General features: G+C 45.4%; 1 long non-coding RNA gene across 1 annotated transcript in view; it reads right to left on the bottom strand.

Annotated features, from left to right (window-relative positions):
* Positions 1–2,836: 2,836 nt before the first annotated feature.
* LOC142827141 (uncharacterized) overlaps positions 2,837–17,766 on the bottom strand; it is an 86,104-nt gene continuing 71,174 nt past the window's right edge. Inside the window, exons 5-6 of the long non-coding RNA XR_012901595.1 lie at positions 4,043–4,147; positions 2,837–3,138 (exon numbers count right to left, since the gene is read on the bottom strand). This is a non-coding gene — a long non-coding RNA (uncharacterized LOC142827141). The remainder of the gene's footprint in view (positions 3,139–4,042; positions 4,148–17,766) is intronic.

Raw genomic sequence — 17,766 nt, 5'->3', positions numbered from 1 at the left:
TGAATAGGGGCCTAAAGATAGGATATCGTGTTCACTTCTGAAGATCATCTTATCATTAGAATTTTTTTCTTTTTGTTAAACTCCACCAGAGCCCATAATGCTCTGAACAACATAGCAGACATGGTTCTTGCCACATGAAGCTTACAATCTAAATAGACTAAACATGACTCTGAGTTACAAAGTGCTATAGTTGAGGAGATGATGGCTTTATCTTAGAGCTTTATTTGGTGCCCAAAAGAATTTTATCATCATTGTGTATTTGAATTTGCTAATTAGGAAAATACAGTTTTAAAAACATAGGTGAAGATTAAAATTGCAACAAAATTCAAGAGAAATACAGAGTCCTGCTTCAGGCAAGGCTTACCAATAATAAGTTCAGATGGAGCTCAGTCTTCGATGTAGAATGCTAATGTAACCCACACACCTACTGGGTGTGGTTTACTATCCCATGTCGTGGCACTTAGACCACTTACAAAGAGAATGAACGAATGTTCTCTTCGGCAGGGGCGAGAAACCTAAAGCCCAGGGGCTGGATGCAGCCCCTGGGTTGTCAAGATCTGGGCTGGCACTCTAGCCCCCCCACCCCCTCCCTGCAGCCCTCAACCCCAATTGATTTTTCTGTGGGTCAGCAGCACCCAACCAAAAAAAGGTTCCCTACCCCAGCTCTATAGCCTTAGCTGACAGCCAGCTGGCTTTATAGCTCAAGCTGTAGAAGGTCATGCACTAAGCTCCAGAAACCCCAGGTATACACTAGCAGCTGTCAACATCTCAGCAAATCAATTTGCCAAAACTCACCATTTTATTGTCCAATAAACTGAGCATTTTTTTGCCTTGTTCTGAGACTGTCTGCAAATTAAGCTTGATTTTGCTCTGACTTTTCTGTAGCTTAAATCTTTATGATTTATTGATAGAGGTTTGCTGAATATTGATTTAGGCTCATCTGTATCCCATTAATTTGCTCAAGGGTGGGGCCTTGTTTTAAGTCCAGCTAACTATACTGGTTCCATTTTTGCTTTGGTCTCATTACACTTACTGAGGTTTTATCCCTTACAGTCTATTTGGAATTTACTGTAACATTTTAATTTGTTGTAAAGGTAGCTGATTTTTTCCCTCTCTGGGACAAGTACTGGGTAGTTTCAAAGTTTTCAATCTAATGCCATAAAAAAAAAAAGATTTTTTTTTTAGAGGTAGGCCTAATCTCTGAGCTGCCTGCAAGGCAAAAATAAAATAGGTCTTCAGAAAAACAAAAGGATCAAATCAGAACCCCCAGTGTCTCATTTACCTAGTGAGGAAGGACATTTGGCCATATTTAGTCAAGCTTGCTGGTATTCGTGCATACAGGTGTAAAACCACAGCCCCCAGTGGCAGAAAGGAATCTTAAGCAGGTGGCAAGACTCATCCATAAGAAGGCTGGAGGTTACTATCAAACTATGGAGGAGCTCTGGGAGCAGCAGTAGAATGGTGCTGTATCTATACAGTCCCCAGGTGGCCTAGTCATGACTTCATCTCAGCCAGTACTAACCAATATTTAGATTACTCCATTACCCCAGCACAAGAGAAGTTGTGACTGGTTTGTTACAACAACCCTCTACGGCAGACACTTTGCCCTAGGACAGCCAGTTCCCGCACAAACTAGTAGGGGCTCAGAACAGAATCTAGCTCACCAGTGAATGGTCTACTTTAAAAAGTATTCCCACATCATCAAAGACTATTTCTGGTGTTTCGATCAGTTACAAATTTGGAATGAAAACTGATTCTTATTCATGCAAAAACTGAACAGTTATTAAATAAAACAAATACAGTATTATGCAAGGATCATAGAATGTTCTTGACAGCTCCATGGTTGAACAGGAATCTTAATTACAGACAATGATGAAGCTTCTAGCATTGGCCACTGTCTGAAGACAGGTTATTGGACTAGATCAGGGGTGGGGAACCTCAGGCCTAGGTGCTGGATGCAGCCTCCGGCTTCCCTGGATCTGGGTCCCTGAGGCTCAGCATTGGGGAGCCTGCTCTGGTGCTCCAGCCATCCCCCTGAAGGACTGGAGCAGACAAAATTTACTTGCCCGGACCATCACCTAGCCCTAGGCTTTGGTGTATGGGGGGAATGTGGAGATTTTATTTTCCTTCTCAGTCAGGGGCTTCTCACTTTAGTTCTCATGTGTATGTGGCCCCCAACTGATTTTTTTGTAGGTCAGCAGCCCTGACTCAAAAAGGGTCCCCACCCCTAGACTAGATGAACTATTGGTCTGATCCACTGTGGCAATGTTTATATTCTTTCCCCCAACTTTTCTGAATACTTATTGAATTGAGTATTTTGAATTTTCTGAGGCTTTAAGGATCAATCTGAAAGGTATTGAGCATTTTTAGGAGGTTCTAAGTAATCTGTTTCCACTGATTTCAACAGAAGGATTCCTTAGTGCTTCGCAGGCTCAGGCCTTTACAAAATAGAGTATGTATAGCTTAGGTGTTGTGTTGTTATTTGCCTAATAAGATCACATTTTTTAGACTTATAGGAAGCAGAACTTGTAAACCAGCATGGCTCTGTTTGACTTAATTGAAGCTATGGCGATTTATACCAGCTAAGGAGCTGGATCATAACTTTTTATAGGTTATGGAAACTTTTGAGAGTATGTTTACATTTCCCTTTAGGGACTTGATAGAATTCTAGTGTTTTTAATTTAATCAACTTTGTTTTTTACAGCAACTAGTGTTAAATATTCCCAAGTTTTTAAAACATAATTAAAATAATAAAAAGAACAGAAAAAAAGAGACTGAAGAAATCTAGTAGTACAATTTATTCCCACAAATTTTATTTTATTGAGAATATGCTCTGTGTATATTGGTTTCCAGTTAAAGATTTACTTGCTGAGAAAAAACATGTGAATAGTGCAGGAGAGATTTATCTTTTTTCTTTTCTTGATGAAAATCATATTAATGCACAGTAAATCAATTTTCCAGTAGATGGATTCATTTCTCTTGCATCACTGTGCATCACTAATATCCTTATCACAGCCATAAATTATTAAGCATTGGCTAAGGACACAGATGCACCCGTTTTAGCACTTCTAATGCAGATGATAATAGATGTGTTAACCATGTACAATTTGTTGTTGATGTTTCTTCCATGTTCTTCAGCTTCAGAAAGACAAAGGACAAAATTGTTATCTCAGTTATTGTATCTAGAGTAGTTCCACATCAGTGGAAATCTTCAGTGGAACTTATCCATATTTATGCTGATGGAACTAAGACCGGAATTTAGAATAAAAGTTTCAGTGCCACAGGATTACACCACTACTTTTTTCTTATTATTTTGTAACATCTTATCTTATTTTACATTAAGACTTCCTTAGTATGAGAGGTTCTTTTCAATGCAATAGGAATGGAGTACTGCATCCAAAGGCGTGATATTTAATAATACTGATGAATAAGAATGGTCTTATTACCAACTTTGTCTTGAGAATTAAATCTACCCTGTGCTATTATGGCATTTCCTTTCCTGGCTAAAGCTTCAGGAAGAACTTTAATGCTTGATATATTATGTATATTTTCAGATTATCATACTAATTATGAGACTGAATACAACTGGCTCAACTTGATCTTTGCAAGAATTGACCCAATTTTGCCCTCAGGCATGTAACAGGCATGAATCCATCCAGAGTAAAAGACCAAGGATCTAGATCAGTTATCTCCAACTTTTTTAAGCACAAGATCTGTTGTTGTTTTTTTATTTAAGTGCAATCCAGGAGCTACTCCAAACCCAAATATCCTTGCCCCACTTACTTCCCTGCCCCTTCTCTGAGGTCCCATCTTGCACACTCCATCCCCTCTCCCTCCACCATCATTCACTCTCACCAGGCTGGAGCTGAGGGTTTCAGAGTGTGGGAGGGGCTGAGCCTGGGCAGGAGGCTGAATTGCCAGATGAGGTTCATGGAGCAAGCTCTGGGAGGGAGATTGGCCCAGGGCTGGGACAGGGGGTCAGGATGTGTTCTCCATCTGGACACTGCTTGCCTTAGGCAGCTCTCATCTGGGCACCACTTACCTCAGGCAGCTCCCAGGTGGTGTGCAGTGGGGCTAAGGTGGACTCATTCCTGCTCAGACCCTATGCCACTTTCTGAAAGTAGCTGGCATGTCCAGAAGCAGCTCCCTGGGGAGAGAAGCAGGTGGCTGTACATGCTGCCCCCCATCCAGAGGCACAACCCCCACACTTCCCATTGGCCATGGTTCCCTGTTCTCAGCTAATGAGAGCTATGGGGATGGTGCCTGAAGGCAAGGGCAATATGTGGAGTCCCTCTACCCTGTCTCCCCTAGGGGCTGCAGGGAGGTGCCAGCTGCTCCCAAGAGCAATGCAGGGCCAGGGCAGGGGGGGAGTATGCCTTCACTCTGCTGCACTGACAGACTGCTAATGGCCAATCTCCCAGTTTGGCTGCAGGAGCCTTCAGGAGAACGAGTCCAGTTCCAGGAGACCCCCAACCAGTGTTCTACACACGTATGGAAAAAAAATAGAAGGAATTAATTTTGTTAGGTGCACCAGTATCAAGGAAATGTGCAGATGTGCATCACCAGTAGAAATAAAAAACCTAGATATAATATATATTGTAACTTACTGTAGGAATAATTACTCCAGTCATGACAAGTCAGTCATTTTAGAACTCACTACTCGAAGAATTACATTCAAGAGTAATAATAGAGATGTAGCCATGTTAGTCTGGTATAGCTGAAACAAAAGACAGGACTATGCAACACTTTAAAGACTAACAAGATGGTTTATTAGATGATGAGCTTTCGTGGGCCAGACCCACTTCCTCAGATCAAATTGTGGAAGAAAATTGGCATGACCATATATACCAAAGGGATACAATCAAAAAAAGTGAACACATATAAAAAGGACAAATCACATTTCAGAACAGAGGAGGGATGAGGGGGGAGGTGAATGTCTATGAGCTAATGCTATTAGAGGTGATAATTGGGGAAGCTATCTTTGTAATGGGTAAGATAATTAGCATCTTTGTTTAGACCCAGTCGTAAAGTATCAAATTTAAGCATGAATGACAGTTCAGAGGTTTCTCTTTGAAGTATTGTGTTAAAATGTCTTTGAAGCAGGATGCAGGTAGTCAAGTCATTGAGACAATGCCCTTTCTGGTTGAAATAGCATGAAACTGTTTTTTCTTTGTGAAACTGTCTGATATCTGTTTTGTGTGCATTGATTCTTTGGCTAAAACCTCATTGTAGGAGGAATACCAGCTAATTCGAATTAGGGCTTTAAATCAGAATCCCGTTTCACTGCAGTGTGTAGACGCGGGCAGCTACTTCAGGCTAGTCAATTTCTAAAATGGCGACCGGCCAGGAACATGCAAATCAAGCGTGGGATATTTAAATCCCAGGCTTGATTTGCAATTCCAGTCGCCCTCATTAGCCTCACTAGATCAATCTAGGGGGCTAGTGTAGACGTACCCTATCAGACTCAGCTGTAAGCTACCCCTTCATCCTGTTTTAGTTTCACCTATAAAGGTTTTTTGTGATAAACTTTTAATTCTAGTTGTTTCATAAAATGCATATCTCATCTGGCACTCGCCCCATGTTCATATTCATAATAACGTACCAGTTATTAGAGGAATTTAAGAACAGGAACATGTTAGCAGATGAAATTTCAAGATTTTGAAATAATGCTATAAGGGCCACAGTAAATAACACCCCCAAACCATTATTATATAATATTCATTGTGAAATATATACAATTAAAATTGTGTATAATCTATAGCCGTTATCAAATTAATTTATTGTGTGTTACTGTGCTTTAAAAGAACCTCTTTATAAAAATGAAGCAAAGATTTGAAAGTGGTGCAAGTAAGAGATGGTGAAAGCAACAGAGTAAAGCAGCAGTTAAGAGTTTAAAACCAATAACATTTCTCCTAGAAAAGATGCCTCAGCCATTAGATGGGGACCATACTGACAGTGACACTTCCAGTTCTGATGATGAAAACTTTGTACTCACAAATGACATTTCAATGCTACTGCCTCAAAATGACACAGAAATGCCAACAGTAGCGATAGATATATAATCTATGCTTGATTTAGAGCAGTGGTCACCAATCAGTGGATCGGGACCTACGGGTAGATCTTGGAACCTTTGATAGGGGATCCCGACAGGTTTGGCCGGGAGGCTATCCAGTGTCAATACTTTGGCTGCCCCTCTCAGCACTACTGTGTTGTTCCTGCCCTCTGCCTTGAGGCTGCCTCCCACCCCTGGGAGCCTGCTGCTTGCTGTGCATGGCACAGGAAAAAGAGGAGGGGGTGTGCTAATGTCAGGGTGCCCCTCCCCCACCTTGTACCCCATCTCCACAGAGTGGGGGGGGACAGGGATGGAGAGTTTGCTGGATGTTTTTGGGAGTGGTGCAGGGCTAGAATAGGGGTAAGCCTCCCTTAGCCCCACTGCACCACCACCCAGAAGCCACCTGTGGTAAGTGGTCCACAGCTGGAGCCTCCATTACAAACCTCAACCCCAGTCCTAAACCCCTCCTGCACTCCAAACCCCTGCCCTATCCCTGAGTCCCCCTGCACCCAAACTTCCTCCCAGAGCTTCCACCCCCCCTTGCACCTCAACCCCCTGCCCCAGGCTCAACTCAGAACCCCTCCCACACTCCAAATCCTTTAGTCCAAGATCAGCATCTGCACCCTCTCCCCTGAACCTCAACCCTTTGCCCCCAGCCTGATAAAAGTGGGTGAGGGTGGGGGAAGGAGGGAGGATGGAGTGAGTGGGGCAGGAAGGAGATGGGGCAAGGTTGTTTGGGTTTGAGGTATATCCTGATTGCACTTAAATTCAAAAAGTGATCTCATGCTTAAAAAGGTTGGAGACCACTGATTTAGAGACTGCAGGCAAAAAATGAGCACCTTGGAGATGCTGTACAGACAGAGCAAGAACTTATGACTAGCATTGATACATGGAAATCAGCTAGTAGAGCAGCACTGGCTGACAGTTCAGTTGAAAACTTATTCTTGAGTGAAATAAACACAGAAACTGATAACTGGAAAAAAAACCTCCTTGAGCACATATTGAATCTCATTCTTTTTCTTTCTGAATGGGGATTGGCTTTGTTTGGTTCTAGTCAAAGTATCAGTGACCCTGCAAACGAAAACTTTCTTGGAATACTTGAGCTTCTTAGCAAGTATGACCCACTTTTATCGGGCCATATTAAATGCGTTTGTGAATCACAAGAGAGCGGAAAACTCATTCAAGTCCACTATCTGTCTACCAGAATACAAGATGAGTTTATTGAGCAAACAACAATTCTTGAAGAGATACGACATTTGAAGTACTTTTCAATTATTATTAATGCAACTTCAGATTGATCTCATAAAGAATAGATAACCTTAGTTTTTCAATATGCTAAAATTGCAGGAAGTTCTAAGGTTTTGATTGAAGAATGATTGATTTTGTTCAATAATTTCATGAAAAAACTCATGTATTAGAAATTCTGGAAGGCTTCAAATTCAATGTTCAAGTCTACATTAGCCAAGCCTATGGCTATGGATCCAATATGGCTGGGAAGTACAACAGAGTACAAGCAATCCTTGAGCAAAATCCAAACTGTATTATCTCTAGTTGTGGCAACCACACACTAAGTCTTGTCAGCGCTGATTGTGCTGAATCATGCGAGGAAGCAATCACATAGGGTACATCTACACTTGCTCCCTAATTCAAAGTAGGGATGCAAATGTAGCTGAGCAAAATTGCTAATGAAGCGGGAATTTAAATATCCTGTGCTTCATTAGCATAATCTCGTCCACACGCTATTCCGCTCGCCAGCTGATTCGAACCAGGAAGGATGCTCTGGGACACATTAGTTCAAACCCAGGGGAATAGTGGAATAGCACGCAGAATAGCGTGCAGGCAAGATTATGCTAATGAAGTGCAGGATATTTAAATGCCCGCTTCATTAGAAATTTCGGTCAGTTACATTTGCATCCCTAGTTTGAACTACAGAGCAAGTGTAGACGTACCCATACTTTGGAAAAATCCAGCAGTCCTACAACCTCTTCAGTAGCAGTCCTCAAAAGTGGAAAATTCTAAAGCAGCATCTGCCTGTTTCCCTTTATGGTATGTCGACAACGAGATGGTCAACACTAATTGATGGCGTTAAACCAGTTGGACAGCATTTGGACCCTGTGAGAAAGGCTTTAAATGAGCTTGAATCTCTTACTCTCACAACACAGGCTCACACTGAATTCAGAAGTATACATCCAAATTTGAATGCATTTTAATGTCATCCATGTGGATGAAGTTCCTAAAAATGATCCACAAAATTAAGCTTGTAATTGAAGCACACAATGCTATATTAGATGCTGAGAGGGATAACATTGAATAACTTCTTAAGGATATTCAAAAGATTTGTGATGCAATCCTTTCTAAGTCCAAATCAGGAGCACAAGGTTTTGACATTTCCTCTGAGTTTTCCACCAACTGCAGCCTAACATCTCAGTCAATGAAATTTCAAGAGATCAATGGGATGCAATCCTTTCTGAGTCCAAATCAGGAGCACAAAGTTTTGACATTTCATCAGAGTTTTCCATCAATTGCAGCCTAACGTCTCAATGAATGAAATTTCAAGAGATCTCTGTGATGTGATCGTTTTCCTGAAATGTATACATTCCACCAACTTTAAATCAGACTGCAAGCCGAAAGAACTGCTTCAAGAAACATTTTATCTCAGCCTGTTGTCTGTATTTCCTAATATCATAAATGCATTATGTATTTTTGTGAGTCTCCCTGTATAAGTGGCTTCGGGTGAATGCACATTCAACATGTTAAAACAGGTAAAGAACTATCATTCTACAATGGGACAAGAGCATTTGAATGGGCTCGCAATGCTTAACATTAACAGTGATATTGCTTAGATTTTTCTTCAGTTATAAATAGTTTACACACAACAAAACCAGAAAAGCATTTCCTAAAATACACAGTTTTTCTTGCAGTGGAAACCCAAAATTAAAGTTACATTTTTAATATATGTGCTATTGGTATAATGACTTAATTGTTAATAAATAAATGCCTCAGTGTTCATTTCTAAACATACTTTTGGTTTTAGTATGGCTGTGTGGATGAGAAGTTAGATACGTGCAGGCCTAGGATTGGGGCCTCTACAATCAAAGAGGCCTGGACCTCTGTCATTCTCTTAGAGGGCCTGAGTGCCAGCACTTGATAGCCTTCCAATCAAACCCGTCAGGGTCATCTATTAGAGGCTCCAGGACCTACCAGTTGATTCTGAACTACTGGTTGGTGACCACTGATCTAGGTTCTCAGATAATGTAAATTGACTTAGATCCATTGCCTACAAGGTAGCTAATGTCAAATTGTTGTAAGGAGAGGCTTTCATATAGAACTTTTCTGTATACAGAGTATTTCACTGTCTGTTATTTTCTTTGACAGGAACATAAAAAGTAGAGCTGGCTGGAACATATTGAATTAAATAACATTTCATTGAAATATGCTGTTTTGTCAAAGCCAAAATATTTCTTGGGGCATAAGAGTTTCAGCTAAATTTCCATAAGGAAGATGCAGGGAAGTTGGTTTGGTTTGGTGAGAAACAGAGACAGAGACAGAGTGCCTTTCAGTTTGGGAAATGTGGGGTGGAGGCTGATGGTTAGGGCACTAGCATAGGATTTTGGGAGTCTCTCACACCCTAAGTGAGTGTCTCAACTACCACTGCCCCCCTTGCAGTGGATGGCACACCACCTCCTCCCCAAGTTTTAACTTAAAAACAGAAATTTTGACACAATTCTGGTTTTGTGAGACTGTTGGAGAGGTTTTGTGTTCATTACAATGCAGAATAAAATCCAATTTCAAAACTTCAAAAGTTGCTGCAAAACAGAATTGGCATGTTCGGTTTAGCTCCAGTTATAATGTGAAAGGATATAACACAGAATAATGTATCATTCAAAAATTATGAAGGGGCTGAGTCCCTGCTCATTACGCTCGCCAATCCCCCTCTGTCCACTGCAGCTGGATCGTGGCCTCTCCTACTACCCATGTCACAGCAGGAGGGGGGGCCGTTACTAGCCCTTTCTGTAGCCAGATGGGGGCTATACTGTGGGGCTGCCCCAGGATCGGGGCTGGAGATAGGACACTGCGACCAGATGGGGGCTGGACCCCAATTGGGGCCTTGTTGGCCAGGCTTAATTTTAAATAAAGTAAAATATTATGTTCAACACAAAAGGTTCCCATGTTTTCTTTATTTATGGCCAGGGTGGGGAATCTGTTTTGGGTCAGAGACCACTGACAGACAGAAAAAATCAGTTTCCAAGTGAGAAGGGAAAAAAAGCTCCCCGCCCCCAAGGCCCCAATCCTCACTTATGTGGCCCCCAACTGAAACACCTCACTCCCCTGGTGCTCTTGGCCTCATTGGGGTGGAGGGAGGACTGAGGTTCAAGGCCTCAGGACAGATTAACTCTTCCGGGGTTATGGGATTAGTGGATTTTGTAAGATCCTTAGGCTCTGGGGTGGGGCCAAAAATGAAGGGTTCAGTCTGCAAGACAGGGCTGCCAGTGAGTGGGATAGGTATAGGAGTGCAGGATCTGGTTCAGGAAGTGGAATGCAGGAGTGGCTGAAGTTACGAGGTCTGGGTGGGAGGTAGGGTGCAGGAACAGGCTGGGGGTAGGGTGTCTGGCCAGGGCAGGGGACAGACGAGGGCTGGGAGTGCATGGTCTGGGCATGAGAGGATGGGGAGCACTTATTTATCTTCAGGCCCCATGCTGGGCCCAGGCTCGGCCTCCTGCTGCTCCCATTAGCCAGATTCTGGCCAGTGGGAGAGCAGGGAAAGCCTCCAGACAACACAATCTCATACTGCTGTTCCCCCCAGCCTGGGAGGGGGAGTGCTTCTTCCTCGCACAGTGATAGAAATGTAGCCGTGTTAGTCTGGTGTAGCGAAAACAAAATACAGGACTATGTAGCACTTTAAAGACTAACAAGATGGTTTATTAGATGATGAGCTTTCGTGGGCCAGACCCACTTCCTCAGATCAAATAGTGGAAGAAAATATGGTTGTGACTATTTTCTTCCACTATTTGATCTGAGGACGTGGGTCTGGCCCACGAAAGCTCATCATCTAATAAACCATCTTATTAGTCTTTAAAGTGCTACATAGTCCTGTATTTTGTTCTTCCTCGCACAGTGAGGCTCCCCAGTTCTCTCCCCTTTCTTCCCCCTTCCCCACCCTCCGGTAAGAAGCCAGCACTGGGGCACCAACCACACAGGGGAGAAGGGAGGGCAAGGCTGCAGCACCAGGCAAAGGCCCCAGGCAAAGAGGGCCCAGGCCGCTCAAGTCAGTGCTGCCAGGCACCTCCTCGCCCACTTTGCAGAAATTCCACTCACTGCTGCAGCCCTGTGCATGGCTGGGTGGGAGGGAGTCAGCCTGGGCTTAGGAGATGAGCTGGGCTTGGCTCTCTACTGAGACACACTTAGTTTCCCTTGCTTGTGCCTTCATCAAGCCTGGGGCTGCATGTGACAGAGCTGAGGGGCAACTGGGAATCTGCCTCCATTCCTGGCATGAGTGGTTCACTCCATGCTCAGCTCCAGGCTAGAATGCCACAGCTATTTCCTGTCCAGCTGGTGGGGAGAGGTGGCTGGCATGGATAATGCTTCAGGTAGAAGCCCCAGTGTGGCCCACCCAACAGCAGCCCCCACAGGGCATAGACACTACCGTTTCAGCTAGTACAGAGCTAAGAAAAATAAGGGCAGATGCAGCCCCTGGAGCCCAAGAAATCTTTACATCTGTTCTGCTTAATGATCAACTCAAAAAAATCTCAAACATGATTTTCTTTTACTTGAAATATAATGTTATACTCTCTACTTAAAGCCCACACATGCATTTTTGATCACACATCTGCAAACATTTCTGTTTTGACCTTATCTTCTCAAATGATTAAATATTGTGGAGGTTGGTGTCGTACTTCGGTGTTTTCGTACCTCGGTACCTTCGGTGGTTTGGACTGTCAGTGTCAGCGTCGTCTGGTCAGGGTTGTCCTGGCGCACTCCTGACAGGACCTCTACTCCGTTGTTAAACTCTCAGCTGCATGCGTAACAATCGGTACTCCCTTTATCTAGAGTGTTAGACCCCGTGCACTTGGGTCAACACAAGAGATCTCTGAGAGGCCCTGGAAACAACAGATGCAGGCAAGGTTTGAAATCAATCAAGCAGGTTTATTGTCAAATGCGAAGCTCTACCAGTTGGTAACAGAGATCAGTACAATGTTACACCACTGGGCACTATGGCCCATGTTGACAAGGTACCAACACCGGGCAGGCCTATTGCCATCTATCAGATATTAACAGCAGTTAGTCAAAGTTAAGCTACTGTGCACTCTGTAAGTTCAGTCAATGACACCTGCCATTCAGGCACCTAGTGCGCCCCCCCCCCCCCCCAGGTTGGCCGGAGAGCACCCTCTGCGGTTTCCTTTTATAGACAGGTACAAACAACTTACATCATTTCTTTACGTACCAGGTTACCACCCTCTGTTGCCTAGTTACCACCCCTCACCTTATGGAAGGAGGGCTTACTTACTATCCTTCGTGCTGTCAATTTCTACCTGGTCCTGAACCTAGGTCGGTATGTGCATTAGTTTTTAGGGAGTTTTTGTACCAAGACATTTCTTATAAAGATGTTCCATTACTCCCCTTTGGCTTACATTCTATACCCAGTGCCTCCCTGTGTCCTTCCATGCTTGACCTAACTTACACAATCACAGTTATCAATAGAGTTTCTTTCTTGGCTCCTGTGTTACTGAACCAAGTCTTGCTCACTAGATTGCAGGCCTGTTGCTGTTTCCATGTTACAGGCCTCTATTTAGGCCTGCTAACTCCATGTCAGTCATGCTACTGACTCTCAACTTACTACAGTTGGCATTTGCCAGCAAGGGAAATACTTCACTGGTCCATCATACTAGTGTTCTCAGGGATTCATTATTTGGCAATGAGAATTTTCTCCCTCTTAGTACTTGGGAAAGCATGTGGCCACCAAGCTAGAAAGGTTATCGTTTTTATCAATAATACAAGTATTTTGAGGTTACAGCCAAATTGTATGCTATAGAGTACTTTGAACATTTAAATAAACCCACCTAAACTATTTCCTTGAATAAACCCCATACTCCAAAACCAGTTAGGATCTTAAGATTGCTGAAATCCTGACCTCTTTTAAGGAAAGCAATGACTGAAACATAATGAGATTTTCTAAAAATGACAAAATGACATGATGATTATTTGAATCCTGAAGAAATAAAGAAAGCTGTGTAGCCGTGTGAGGGATGTATTCACACACACACAGGCTAGAGAGGGCACACACATATGGGCTAGAGAGGGTTAATCCTGCACTGAGGGCTGAGAAAGATACACCCCTCCCACCTTACTGGACATGCTCCAGCTGAACAGGAATAAAAGGGAGCAGCTCAGCTCAGTTAGGCCCGATGGCCAAAGGGAGAGGACATGCTCTGCTTGCCTCAAGCAAGCTGCAGTGCAAACGTAGGCACAAAGACACCTCAACCCACGCTGAAGGTGAGATGCTCCCCAGAGGCTTCAGAGAGTTCAGAGGCCCCAAGAAAAGGAACACCCTAGACCAGGTAGAAGAGACATTGACTTGCACTGCAGCTGTGGAGATGGTGGTGGTAAATAACCCAGTGGAAGGTGACAGCCAACTGGTGAGTAAGCTGATGCTGGGAGTCAGGGTGTTTTGGTAGGAGCTTTTCCCTGCTGACTCAGTGGCTGGAGAAAGAGCCACTACTCGGTTCCTGAGGTTGGGTCCAGTGGAGAGGAAGGTCTTGGACCAAAGTCCCCTCTAAGCTGCATAGCAGCACAGCTTCACATTAATCAGCCCTGCCCAATCAGTCAGCTCCTTGCACAGAGCCCTGACTGAGTGGGACTGATTAATCACCTGTGAAGTTGTGCTGCCCTGCAGCTTAGAGGGAACACTAGCCTGGACCCCATGTAACCCTCCACCCCATTTCTTGTCTCTAACCTGGGAGCTACACAGCCCTACACACTTGGGCAGATGTGTTGACTCTGGCCATTGGGCCGTACAGTCCTGAAGATTAGAGTGAATGTACTGAGTTGGGACAAGTGGGACAAATAGCTGCACACCTGTGGGCAGACCTATAGACAAGGCTTAGGAAGAACAAACCAGGGAACGATACACACACTCCATAAGGAAGCCAAGTACACTCACCCTGCATTAGGCATGGTTTTCCTCAACTGCATCACAAACTGCCTTCATCATGTAGTGTGTGCATGAAGATTTTTATGAGTACAAGCAGCTGCCAGTATAGGCACGAGTAGCTGCAGTTGTGTTTTGTGTTCCCTGCAGTAATGGGTTGAAAAAAGAACTTCAAAGGAACCTTCATTTATAAACCCTCAAGGCTCTGTAAATAATTCCGGAGGCCAACACGAGACTGATTATGCCCTCATATTGGAGGACACCAAGAACAAAACAGCTATTTAATTGTTCGCTATGCCCAAATTGTGCTTTTACAGCAAATGGGTAGCATTGTTCTTTTCTAATTGAAATTTTGCAGATTATTTGTTTATAATGAAAAATATGTCCTTTGAATACAGTGCTTCTGATATGAAAAATGTTAAAGTGGCAAATTAAATAGCTTGAAAAGTTTCTGCTCCTCTGAACAATAAAACAATGTACATTCATTACAAACCTTATTATACATCCCAAACTATCATACAGAAATGTGAACAGAATTTGGAACTTGTGTTTTCAGTTAGCACTAAACTAAATGTCACCTGAAATCTAATTCAAAGAAGTTGGCATTTTGCAATGCAATCTCTTAAGAGTGACAGTTTTAGGTATAGGGTCAATTTAGAATGTAAGATGTCACATCAAAGGGAGTAAACTTGGTTTCAATCTTATGACTATCTGTTTAAATAGTTACACTTTGCGGCACGGGTGATGTGTGAGGGTCACCAGGGGCACGTGCTCCCTAAAATGCCATGGACAGGAGGACTAAGGGGCCAACAGCTGGCTAGGCCAGAGCCTCCGAGCCTCTGGACATCCCGAGGGCTAGCAGGGAGGCCTGGCACCTGCAACAGGGGTCCATCCCCCTGGCACTCACCAGCAGCAGCAGGAGAAGCAGAACAATGAGGTCCTAGCTCACTCTGCTCCCTTGGCTTCTGGCTGCGTTGCTTGGGGTATGAGGTAGGTGGGGCAAGGGTGGAGCAAGGGCAGGGAAGAGGAGAGGGCAGAGTAGGGGTGGAGAGAGGTGGGGCCTCGGGCAATGGCAATTGTCCCAGCTCTTTCATGGGTTATGGGACAGGGGGAGGCACGTGGCCTGCATCCCTGTCACCAGTTGCCCCTACTTTGCAGTGCTGTTTAGCAATTTGTACAGCATGTGTCTGGTTATCTTAGGCTAGGTCTACATTACACTTTTTTTCAGAAAAAGCTACACAAAATGCACTCCACATTTTGTGTACCTTTTTCCGGGGGGGGGGGGGGGGGAGAGGTTCAGAAAAAGCTTTTCTGAAATTTGGCGTGGCTACACTGGACCAAATTTTGAAAAATCCCTCTCTTTCAGAAGATTCCTTCCTCCTCATGGAATGAGGAAGGCAGGGCTTCCAAAACAGTGCATTTCAACTTCTGCAAAAAAGCGGAAGAGCAAATGCGTTCTCTGGACATGGCGGAGTTTTTCCAGGATACCAGAAAAAACCCGCAGTGTAGGCATACCCTTAGAGAGCAGGAGTATCAAATATATGGTCTGTGGGCTGGATATGACTTGCATTATGTATTTATGTGGCTATGCATGACATTTTAGATCATGCAGAATTTAAATGACCATTTAGTGAAAATTAAGTTTCTAGCCATTGTGGCTGCAGAGGTAAGATTCTATACCATGAATGAAGAGTAAACTAATATCACGAAGTCTGTCTCCCTCTGCAAACATCCTGAAACAATGACTGAGGTGTGACCTCCCCAGTCTCCTATCCATTTCATTGGGCAGCTATCCATTCATCTCGGTCAGCTATCAACCCCCAAAAGCCCACTGTTGACACTGAAGTGTCAGCATTAACTATTCCTTTGCCAATCATTTTAGCCAGTGGAAGAATAAAGGGAGTAGAATTTAAATGAGCAAAGGAGTGCAGTGGGAGTTACTGCAGGGAAGGAAATGAAAATGGAAGAATAGAGAACACAAAGACAGAAGGGAGTCTCATGGTATGTCTACACTACAAAGTTAGTTCGAACTAACGGCGCGCTTAGTTCGAACTAGGTAATCCTCATTCCATGAGGATTAAGCCTAGTTCGAATTTACTAGTTCGAATTAAAGGCTGTGTAGATCCTTAATTCGAACTAGTGGGAGGCTAGCCCTTCCCAGGTTCCCCCTGGTGGCCTCTCTGGGCACAACCAGGAAAACTCTTCTCCTCTCCCCCAGCCCCGGGCCCTTAAAGGGGTAGACTCTGGCCAGATGGCACTGGAGACAGACAGCCCTGCCAGCAGTCTCTGCCCCTGACCGAGTGGCCCCACCATAAGCCAGGCAGCCAGTGGCAGCGAGCCGTCCCCTGCCCAGTCCCCGAGCACCCAGGGGCCAGCCAGGGGCCGTAGATGGCGCGCGGCCTCCTGGACTAGTGCGGAGGTCATGGACCTCATTGATATTTGGGGGCAGGCCCCCAATCTCCAAGATCTCCACACTAGGAGGAGGAACACGGCTGTCTATGGCCGCATAGCGACTGGCATGGCCCGCAAGGGCCCCCAGGTGCTGGCCCCAATACGCCTGCAGGAGCAGGTGCGCATTAAAGTGAAGCAGCTGCAGCAGGGGTACGCCAGGGCCACCAGGGGTGGCGCCGCTGCAGGGGATGACACCTGCCCCTACTTGCCCGCCCTCCACCAACTCTTGGGGGGCAGAGCGGTCCGCACCAGCCCAGGAGGCAGCAAGCTGGGACCAGAGGGCCCTGACCCGGGCACACCGGAGGGGCCACCACAGGATGTCCCAGCGTCCAGGGAGACCGTACCGGGTAAGTAGTTCAAATTAAGTAGTTCAGGGGGGAGGCGGGAGGGAGACCAGAGACCACACGCGTGGGCCATGCCTTCCACGGATCACGCAGACACCTGTACACATGCGAGCACGTGCCATGCCACCCTTGGGCAGGTGGCTCCAGCTGCGTCACACCCAGGGGCAATGACCCAATAGGCACATGCTTGTGCAAAGAGACCTGACATGCTCCCGACCCCGGGGCGGGACCCAGCAGGATGCTTTCCCTTCACATGTCCCCTCTACACGGAGGCGGGGAGATGTCCCCCTCTCCCCCCCCGCCCCGGCCACACTATACATGGCACAGGGACATGGGTGAGGTCTTGGGGCAGCTCCCAGTCCCGGGGAGAGCCAGACATCCTGACTATGGCCTCTGTACAAGCACAGCGGCTCTGACGGTGCAGGACATGGTCACCCTCAAGTTGCGGGGTGGGGGAGGGGGCTGGGCATCATCCTCTGCGTCCCCAGGGAGAACTGACCACTTCTCTTCTTTCTCTACAGCTGCACCAGCTGCTCGTGCAGGGCGCATCACCCCGCCCGGGACATGCTCCCGCACCCGTGGCCTGCTCCGGACCACCACCACGGAGCAGGCGTATTGGGGCCAGCACCTGGGGGCCCTGCGAGCCGTGCACTGCACACTGCAGGCCTGAATGCGAGAAGACCTGCAGCTCTGCCACGAGGTCCGAGGGCTGAGCACAAACCTGCAGCTCCTGCTGCAGAGCATGGTGCCCCGTGCTGGTCCTGCGCCTGCTG

Source organism: Pelodiscus sinensis, chromosome 2 (assembly GCF_049634645.1).
Source record: "Pelodiscus sinensis isolate JC-2024 chromosome 2, ASM4963464v1, whole genome shotgun sequence".
Taxonomy (NCBI): domain Eukaryota; kingdom Metazoa; phylum Chordata; order Testudines; family Trionychidae; genus Pelodiscus; species Pelodiscus sinensis.
This window is presented reverse-complemented; position numbering and strand designations above follow the sequence as displayed.